Source organism: Leucoraja erinacea, chromosome 38 (genome assembly GCF_028641065.1).
Source record: "Leucoraja erinacea ecotype New England chromosome 38, Leri_hhj_1, whole genome shotgun sequence".
NCBI lineage: Eukaryota > Metazoa > Chordata > Chondrichthyes > Rajiformes > Rajidae > Leucoraja > Leucoraja erinaceus.
The window spans coordinates 10,885,365-10,895,642 of record NC_073414.1 but is presented as its reverse complement, the minus strand read 5'-3'; the positions used below and the strand labels follow the sequence as shown (position 1 = coordinate 10,895,642).

General features: G+C 42.3%; 1 protein-coding gene across 5 annotated transcripts in view; it reads right to left on the bottom strand.

The window, feature by feature from the left end:
- Window positions 1–10,278, bottom strand: part of LOC129714278 (ryanodine receptor 1-like) — a 525,269-nt gene that overhangs the window by 283,403 nt on the left and 231,588 nt on the right. The window lies entirely within an intron of this gene.

The window sequence follows — 10,278 nt, the reverse complement described above, 5'->3', positions numbered from 1 at the left end:
TCACACTTCTGTACCTTTTACCTGATGGGATTGGGGAGAAGCGGCAGTGGCCAGGGTGCGACTGGTCCTTAGAAACATAGAAATTAGGTGCAGGAGTAGGCCATTCGGCCCTTCGAGCCTGCACCGCCATTCAATATGATCATGGCTGATCATCCAACTCAGTATCCCGTACCTGCCTTCTCTCCATACCCCCTGATCCCCTTAGCTACAAGGGCCACATCTAACTCCCTCTTAAATATAGCCAATGAACTGGCCTCAACTACCCTCTGTGGCAGAGAGTTCCAGAGATTCACCACTCTCTGTGAAAAAAGTTCTTCTCATCTCGGTTTTAAAGGATTTCCCCTTTATCCTTAAGCTGTGACCCCTTGTCCTGGACTTCCCTAACATCGGGAACAATCTTCCTGCATCTAGCCTGTCCAACCCCTTAAGAATTTTGTAAGTTTCTATAAGATCCCCTCTCAATCTCCTAAATTCTAGAGAGTATAAACCAAGTCTATCCAGTCTTTCCTCATAAGACAGTCCTGACATCCCAGGAATCAGTCTGGTGAACCGTCTCTGCACTCCCTCTATGGTAATAATGTCCTTCCTCAGATTTGGAGACCAAAACTGTACGCAATACTCCAGGTGTGGTCTCACCAAGACCCGGTACAACTGCAGTAGGACCTCCCTGCTCCTATACTCAAATCCTTTTGCAATGAAAGCTAACATACCATTCGCTTTCTTTACTGCCTGCTGCACCTGCATGCCTACCTTCAATGACTGGTGTACCATGACACCCAGGTCTCGCTGCATCTCCCCCTTTCCCAATCGGCCACCATTTAGATAATAGTCTGCTTTCCCGTTTTTGCCACCAAAATGGATAACCTCACATTTATCCACATTATACTGCATCTGCCAAACATTTGCCCACTCACCCAGCCTATCCAAGTCACCTTGCAGTCTCCTAGCATCCTCCTCACAGCTAACACTGCCCCCCAGCTTAGTGTCATCCGCAAACTTGGAGATATTGCCTTCAATTCCCTCATCCAGATCATTAATATATATTGTAAATAGCTGGGGTCCCAGCACTGAGCCTTGCGGTACCCCACTAGTCACTGCCTGCCATTGTGAAAAGGACCTGTTTACTCCTACTCTTTGCTTCCTGTTTGCCAGCCAGTTCTCTATCCGCATCAATACTGAACCCCCAATGCCTTGTGCTTTAAGTTTCTATACTAATCTCTTATGTGGGACCTTGTCGAAAGCCTTCTGGAAGTCCAGATACACCACATCCACTGGTTTTCCCCTATCCACGCTACTAGTTACATCCTCGAAAAATTCTATAAGATTCGTCAGACATGATTTACCTTTCGTAAATCCATGCTGACTTTGTCCAATGATTTCGCCACTTTCCAAATGTGCTGCTATCCCATCTTTAATAACTAACTCTAGCAGTTTCCCCACTACCGATGTTAGACTAACTGGTCTGTAATTCCCCATTTTCTCTCTCCCTCCCTTCTTAAAAAGTGGGGTTACGTTTGCTACCCGCCAATCTTCAGGAACTACTCCAGAATCTAAAGAGTTTTGAAAGATTATTACTAATGCATCCACTATTTCTGGAGTTACTTCCTTAAGTACTCTGGGGTGCAGCCTATCTGGCCCTGGGGATTTATCGGCCTTTAATCCATTCAATTTACCCAACACCACTTCCCGGCTAACCTGGAATTCACTCAATTCCTCCAACTCCTTTGACCCGCGGTCCCCTGCTATTTCCGGCAAATTATTTATGTCTTCCTTAGTGAAGACTGAACCAAAGTAGTTATTCAATTGGTCCGCCATATCCTTGTTCCCCATGATCAACTCACCTGTTTCTGACTGCAAGGGACCTACATTTGTTTTAACTAATCTCTTTCTTTTCACATATTTATAAAAACTTTTGCAGTCAGTTTTTATGTTCCCTGCCAGTTTTCTTTCATAATCTATTTTCCCTTTCCTAATTAAGCCCTTTGTCCTCCTCTGCTGGTCTTTGAATTTCTCCCAATTAACCTCCTTGATTATGCTGCTGGCCTTGCCGAGGCAGCAAGTGGTGTAGATGGAGTTAATAGAAGGGAGGTTGCTTTGTGTGATGATCTGGGCTGTATCCAGCTATATATCATTTCTGTAACTTGCAATCATGCCCGGATGGCGAATCTGTGGCCACTGGTGTAGAAAATACACCTTGATTACACTTGAGGCCTGCACCTGCCCGAGCAGCTTGTGGTCCAGTGCTGGCTGCTGGCACAGCACAAGTAGTGTGTTGGAGCCTTGGAGTGTGTAAAGCTGTTTGTAGCACAGTCTTAGACCACCTGGTCTAATGAAGATAGTCTTCATTAGACCATCATGAATTTATTAGGGGAGGTTTATTTTGGTCCAATTTCCAAGGAAAATAATCTCCCTATAGGGCCTGACCCACTTTCACGACCTAATTCACGACCTCTGCCTAGTTTGCCCTTGACTCTTACTCGCAGCATGGTCGGCACGAGGTCGTAGGTAGGACGTGCGTAGGTTATGATGCTAATCGTGGGTACCCATGGCATCAAGTAGGTCGCAGTGTTTTTTTCAAAATGATGAAAAATGTCCACGAGTAAAAAAAGGCGTGAATTAGGTCGTGAAAGTGGGGCAAGCTTTTAATTTAACCTCTTCTTTCACTCATGATCAACAATTCAGATTTACCTCCGTTTTTGAAGTTTATGATCAAAAATTTGAGAAATAAATTCAGTCTGATTGATATCATTCTGACAAATCTTCAAATAACAGTTTGCTGATGATTTAAGTAGCGAATATGGAGATCTGTGCATTCAATTTGGGGTATATATAATTAGAAAATGTCCTCAACTCGCTGTTTTTGAAAAGATTCCACTAACCTGTGTCAAAACTGAAACTCGGTGACTCATACCCAAAGCTGCCTGCATAAAATTAGTCCCTAATGGTATTTAATTCTCATTTTTTATCTTCATAGATTTATCAATTAAATCAAAAATTGCACAGAGGTTGAAATTGTTTTTATCAACATTTTCATCAGGTATGCAGCATGATCTATTTGATACTTTGGTTGGGTTACTTAGCAGAAATGTGCTCAACTATTGCACTGGATTATGTGTGATTTGGCCTACTTCCCACATTCTCTCATATGTATTTTTTAAATCTGTGCTGCTCCCAATATCCTGCTTGGCTTGAACAACTGTAACATAATGCCCCACTTTTTGTACTCAGTTCCCTGACTGATAAAGGCCAGCATGCCAAAAGCACTCTACCTACCTGCGATGCCACTTTTAGGCATTCCAAAATTGAAATTAACAATAAAATCATTTTAAATTATTGTCAAAATATAAATATCAAACACCACTTCCATTAAGTTTGGCTAGCATTCAAACTTTAAGGAACATTTAAAAATATCAACTCAATAATTGATTTTTGAAGCATAATGGTACAGCTGATAAAGCCACATCCTTGTAGACTGAGACCTCGGGCACTGTAATTTGTCCCTGGTAAACTGCTCCCAGAATCGGAGAACATTGATGAAATTATGAGAATCAATAATGGTTTTAAAGTAGATTTTGTGTAAATGGTTGGTGATTGATGGTCAACGTGGACTCTGAGGGCAACCGTCCTGTATCCATGTAGTATCCCATTAAGACTATGATTACATCATTTTTAAAAAGGCAATGCATTTCATTTCTGTCTCAATTGTTCTATATATTGTATATATAGCAGCATGTAAATAAATCTGACCATCATTTTAGGCTAAATTTACCGTCTTGGATGTGTTGTTTTTTGTTCTTTGGAAAGGGAAGTTGATTTATTTATTTAACAGCATTGAAATACTTGTTTTGTATAAAAGCATGTACAGTTCCTTGTTTCTACAATGAAGTATTTCATGTGGCTTCTTCTGTCTACAATACAGTCAATAAAATGACTGCTCACCTTTTCTCTCAGTGCAACTGTCCTGCATGAGCCCCATATCTCCAATTTATTTTATAGAAAGAATAATATAGACACTGACAGGCCCTTCAGCCCACAATGTCTGTGCCAAACATGATGCCAAGACTAAATCTTGTCTGCCTGCACACAATCTGTCTGACCAAACCTGGAGTATTGTGTGCAGTTTAGGTCCCCTAATTTGAGGAAGGACATTCTTGCTATTGAGGGAGTGCAGCGTAGGTTTACAAGGTTAATTCCAGGGATGGCGGGACTGTCATATGCTGAGAGAATGGAGCAGCTAGGCTTGTACACTCTGGAGTTTAGAAGGATGAGGGGTGATCTCATTGAAACATATAAAATTGTTAAGGGCTTGGACATGCTAGAGGCAGAAAACATGTTCCCGATGTTGGGCGAATCCAGAACCAGGGGCCACAGTTTAAGAATAAGGAGTAAGCCATTTTGAATGGAGACGAGGAAACACTTTTTCTCACAGAGAGTGGTGAGTCTGTGGAATTCTCTGTCTCTGCCTGTGGAATTATCTGGAGGCAGGTTCTCTGGATGCTTTCAAGAAAGAGCTAGATAGGGCTCTTAAAAATAGTGGTCAGGGATATGAGGAGAAGGCAGGAATGGGGTACTGATTGGGGATGATCAGCCATGATCACATTGAATGGAGGTGCTGGCTCGAAGGGCCGAATGGCCTACTCCTGCACTTTATTGTCTAATCCATTTCCCTCCATTCCCTGCATATCCATAGGCCTATTCAAGTCCCTTAAATGCCACTGTCTTATGTGCTTCAACCAGAGCTCTCAGCAGCACATTCCAGGCACTCACCACCCTCTGTGCATAAATCTGAGCCTGCACATCTCCTTTAAACTATGCCCCCACTCACCTTAAAGCTAACTCAACCTGGGAAAATGGTTCTGACTGGCTAGCCTATCTATGCCTTTTATAACTTTAGATTACTTCAATCAGGTCTCCCAGCAACCTCCAGAATCCCAGAGAAAACAATCCAAGATTGCCCAACCACTCCCTGTAACTAATGTTGTTTAATCCAGGCATCATTCTGGTACATCTCCTCTGCACTCATTCCAAAGCCTCCTTTTATCCTTCCTGTATTGGGGTGACCAAAACTGCATGAAATACTCCAAAGAATATCCAAAAGATAATGCATCTTGTCTCAGTTGTTGAGTACCACTGTACTCTTGGGCAAAAAATGTCTAAGATTTACTACCCTTTGCATGAAAGATTGTTTTTATCATCCAATGTTTCAGTGTCCTGGAGTAAGGAGACATTGAGCATGCTTGGCCTTGGGTGTGTGTGTGTCACTCGGGTGTGCCTCATGATGGGGAAGAAGCTTGGATTGCTTGGGGGAAGGGGGGAGATGGAACAGGAACAAAAACTACAGATATTATTTACATCCTGCACCTTTTTCAAGAATAGTACAGCATGAAAACAGGCCATTTGGCTCATTTTGTCCACATCAATCAGTTGACACCCTTCTGCATTAATCACAGCCCCAGCACCTGGTCCGAAACCCTCTGTACTAAGCAATTCATATGATCACCTAGACACTTCATAGTGGTTACACTGACCCAGCTTCAACCAATCTCTCCAGCAGTGCATTCCTGGTACTCACCTCTCTCTGGGTGAAGATTCCCTCAGATCCCTTCTAAATCTCTTCCCTTAGTATTTCCCCATCTGTCCTCATAACAGAACTGCTCCATCCCAGGCAAACTTCATGGAGAACTTCATCTGTGCCTGATCTAGTGTTTTTTATAGCATAGTGACAAGAACAGCATGCAGTACTTCAGCTGAGGTCTGACTGTTAAACTGAGTTATTTTGCCAGTCTAATTCAAGAAAACTTGATTCAAACCATTGCTGCTGTTGAAATCGATTCTTTATTCAGCACCGAGACTAATGTCTGAACCTTCCAACACAGAGCTGGAAGCTCCAGGGCACGTTCAAGAGCTAGTAACGTTGGTACAAGCTTAACGCATTATATAGGTATTAGACAATTATGGTACAGAAGGTGTGGCAAACTTTTAACCAATCATTATAATTTACCATACATTAGCTTATTTGCATTAACCAATCAACTAAGTCCTTCCCAGATATTGACACGTGTAGTCACATGATTTTCCCTTTTCTGGCCTCTTTACAATCCTTGCTTCCTCTGTGGTTTTCTTTACCCTCTTTGTTCAAAATCATTTTATTTCAATGAAGTAAAACCACAGAAATATAAAATCAATTCTCAGAGACCACCTCATACAGCAATCACACAACACCTACACACAAAACATATATTTTCACTTTTGGAAAATAAAGTTATTTCTAAAATTTCAGATTTAAACAAAGTCTAATACTTACAATCCTAATTAAAACACAAGACACTTCACAAATAATGTCCCTACAACTACATAGTTAAAATACAGTTACTTATGGATTACAAAGATTAAATATGAGTTTTGCCCCATTCTTACAAAGTGGTAAAGACTTAAATTATTTCTAATCACACAATTCCCAACTCCAAGCACACAAAGGCCATATACTTGTCACACTTGATACATTATAATTGCTTCTTACCAAGCTCAGGTCTAGTTTCATTCTGAATTCATTCATTCATTACCTCCTACTATCTCTGGAGGTAAGGAATGTAAGGCCTCTTTACGACTTCTTACTAATAGCATTCCACACAGCAAATGGAAGATTACTTTATGCAGACCCCAATCGTTTGGCATCGATCAAAACAGTTATTTTTTCCAGTTTTCTATAAACATAAGAAATCACCCTTATACAAAGGTCACACAACCATCACCTGTGCCTTTTCTCTTATCTCAACATATATACAACAGCACAAACCAAATCACAAACTATTATCTAGCCTTGCGGTCAAAGACCCAACATAAACAACCATAAACCCCCTTTGTGACACACCAGAGCTCAAAGATGTGTTACAAAGAAAGAACAAATGGTGCCCATGTCCTGGGAAGAGACCCTATTAACAACCTATACTCTAAACACCAAACTAAACCAAATACAACTTCTGACAGCGTTATAGCTGCTTCAAGGCAAACTAAGCTATGCCTATTCAGATCAACGTTTCCATGTTATGATAAGCCATCTGTTCTCCTGTGTGTGTGTGTTCTTTGTGCTTTATTTCTTTGTGGGGACATGTATTTCTGAAAACCCCAAACCCTTCTCTTGAAACTCAACATAGGTTCCTCACACAAAAGTTATTATCTGAGCAATTCTATTATATAATATTTCCTCATGACCAATGTTTTATGAACATTGCTATGGGAAGCCACATGCGTCCCAGCTATGCCAGCCCCTTTATAGGGTACATTGAACAATCCCTGTTTCAGGTGTACACTGGCCCTATCCCCAAAAACAAACAGCTAACAATGGCCTGTTTCCTTTATCATCGTTACTTTTTTGCATATCTTTTATTCATTGTTCCTTATCTCTCCTCATCATTGTCTATATCTCTAGTTTCCCTTATCCCTAACCAGTCTGAAGAAGGGTCTCGATCTGAAACCTCACCCATTCCTTCTCTCCAGAGATGCTGCCTGTCCCACTGAGTAACTCCAGCTTTTTGTGTCTATCAATGTTTTATGAAGGTGGACCATAACATCCCTAAACTGTGTGGAATGCAATGACTACTCCTATGCATTCTTAATCACATTGTTTATCTGCATTGCAACCAATAATGTATGGACCTGTACTCAGAGGTACCTCTGTTCGGCAATACTTCAGAAGGCCTAACCATTTATGGTGTATATCCAAACCAAAATGCATCACTCATAGTTGTCTGGATTAAACTCAATCTGCTATCTTTCACCATAGCACTCTGCAATCTAACACTATCTTCCCCACTATCAATAAAGTAGTCAATCACCTTGTCATCGACAAAGTTACTGATCATGCTTCCCACATCCACATCCAAGTCATTGAGTATTGCAATCAAGCACCAATCTTGTAGGTGATCTAGTCACAAGCATCCAAGCACAAAAAACAACCCTCTGCCAATTGTGGATCCAGTTTGCCAACTTGTCCTGGATCATGTGCCTCAACAGTAACTGCATCTGTACCTACCGTTACTGTTACAGATGTCAGATTATCCTTCTGAGAGTGAACCCCCTGAAAGCAAATGGCCTGAACAGAGTTCCAGGCACGGAGCAGCCAGCAGGAGTATTGACAGACATATTTTACGTCTCCCTATTCTATTCTATATCACCTGCTTTGAAAAGACCCATTATCATCCCGGTGCCAATGAAAAGCAAGGTAACTTTAATGGCTAGCGTCTAGTGGTTCTGACATCCATCATCATTAAGTACAAGTTCAAGAGACTGGTCATAGCATCCATTAACTCCAGCCTCCCTGTAGCCTTGATCCACTGCAGTTTGTGTACCATCACAACAGATCTACTGGAGATGCCATCTCCCTAGTCCTGCACTCATCACTGGAACATTGGGATAATGAGGACACTAGATTCAGGCACAGCTTCCCTGCTGCTATCAATGGTCCTCTTATAAAAGTATAGCATCAATCTCACAGTGGTGGGCAAGTTACTGGGGAGTATTGGAAGGGCAGGATCTACCAGCATTTGAACAGACAAGGACTGATTAGGCCTTGGCGGACCGAGGGTAAATATTCAGCGAAACGGTTGTCATGTCTATGCTTGGCTCACTGATGTATAGGAGCCTACATTGGGAACACCGTATGCAGTAGATGAGGTTTGGGGAGATGCATGCAAATGTCTGTCTCACGTGAAGGGACTGTCGGGGTCCCTGGATGGAATCGATGGAGGAGGGAAAAGGGCAGGTGTTGCATCTCCTGCGATGCAGGGGAAAGTACCTGGGGAGGGGATGGGTGAATCAAGGAGTTGTGGAAGGAGTGGTCACTGCAGAAGGGGATGGAGATAAGAAGATGTGATTAGTGGTGGGAGCACGTTGGAGGTGACGGAAATGTCGGAGGATATGTTGGATGTGGAGGCTGGTGGGGTGAAAGTGAGGACCAGGGGAATTGTCCGTGTTGCGTCTGGAAGGGTGGGGAGCGAGAGCAGAACTGGTGGATACAGAAGAGACACGTGTGAGGGACCCATCTATGGCAGAAGGGGAGAACCCACGTTCACTAAAGAATGAGCACATCCAGAACCACCCTGCCTGACGTCATATGTTGCTGGCCTTGATATGTCCTGGTTTTCTTACTTCCAGTTCCTCCCCCTAGAAGCAGTGTGTAGAAGGGCCCCAATCTGAAACGTCACCCATCCATTTTCTCCAGAAATGCTGACTAACCCGCTGCATTACTCCAGCTCTTTGTGTCTATTTTTGGTATACACCAACCTCTGCAGTTCATTGCGTGGGAAGACACTGTAGATGCTGGTTTACACTGAAGATAGACACAAAATCCTGGAGTAACTCAGCAGGTCAGACAAGCATCTCTGGAGAAAAAGGAATAGGTCACATTTCGGGTCTGAAGAGTCCGAAGAAGGGTCTCAACCTAAAACGTCACCTATTCCTTTTCTCCTGAGATGCTGCCTGACCCACTGAGTTTTTCCAGCAATTTGTGTCTATGTGAATGCAGTTCATTTTTATTACAACAAATACAGGAGTTGGGACTGCAATTGCACAAGACGTTGGTGAGACCTCACTTGGAATATTGTGTATAGATTTGGTTATTAAGTGTCCAAAGAAGATTTACAAGAATGTTGCTGAGGGCCTGAGATATAGGGAGAGGTTGTGCAGGCTAGGACTTTATTCCTTGGAGCATAGGAGACTGAGAGGGTGATCTTATTGAGGTGTATAAAATCCAGGATAGGCACAAATAAGGTGAATGCAGTCTTTTTCCCCACAGAAGGGGAATCAAACACAAATGGAGTAGGTTTAAGGTGAAATGGAAAAGATTCAAAAGGGTCATGATGGGCAAATTCTTCACTCAAGAATAGAGGTGTGTATATGGAACAAGCGGCCAGATGAAGAGATTGCAGCAGTTACAATAACAACATTGAAGAAATTTGGAAATATACATGGATAGGAAAAAGTTGAGCAAGGTGACATGCCTCAATGACTACTAACCGACTCAAAACTTATCATCAAACTCAGAAACTGGGTTTCTGTTTGTCCTTTTGCAATTGGATCCTTGACTTCCTCATCGACGGAACACAATGAGTTCAATGAGAATTGACAACACTTCCTTCTAGAAACCATCAACACAGGAGCCCCTCAGGGCTGTGTGTTAGGTCCTTGCTCTAGCCACTCTATAATCATGATCGTAGTCAGTCACAATCCTAACACCATCTTTAAACTTGCCGATACCACTGTTGTTGGATGAAGAATGGG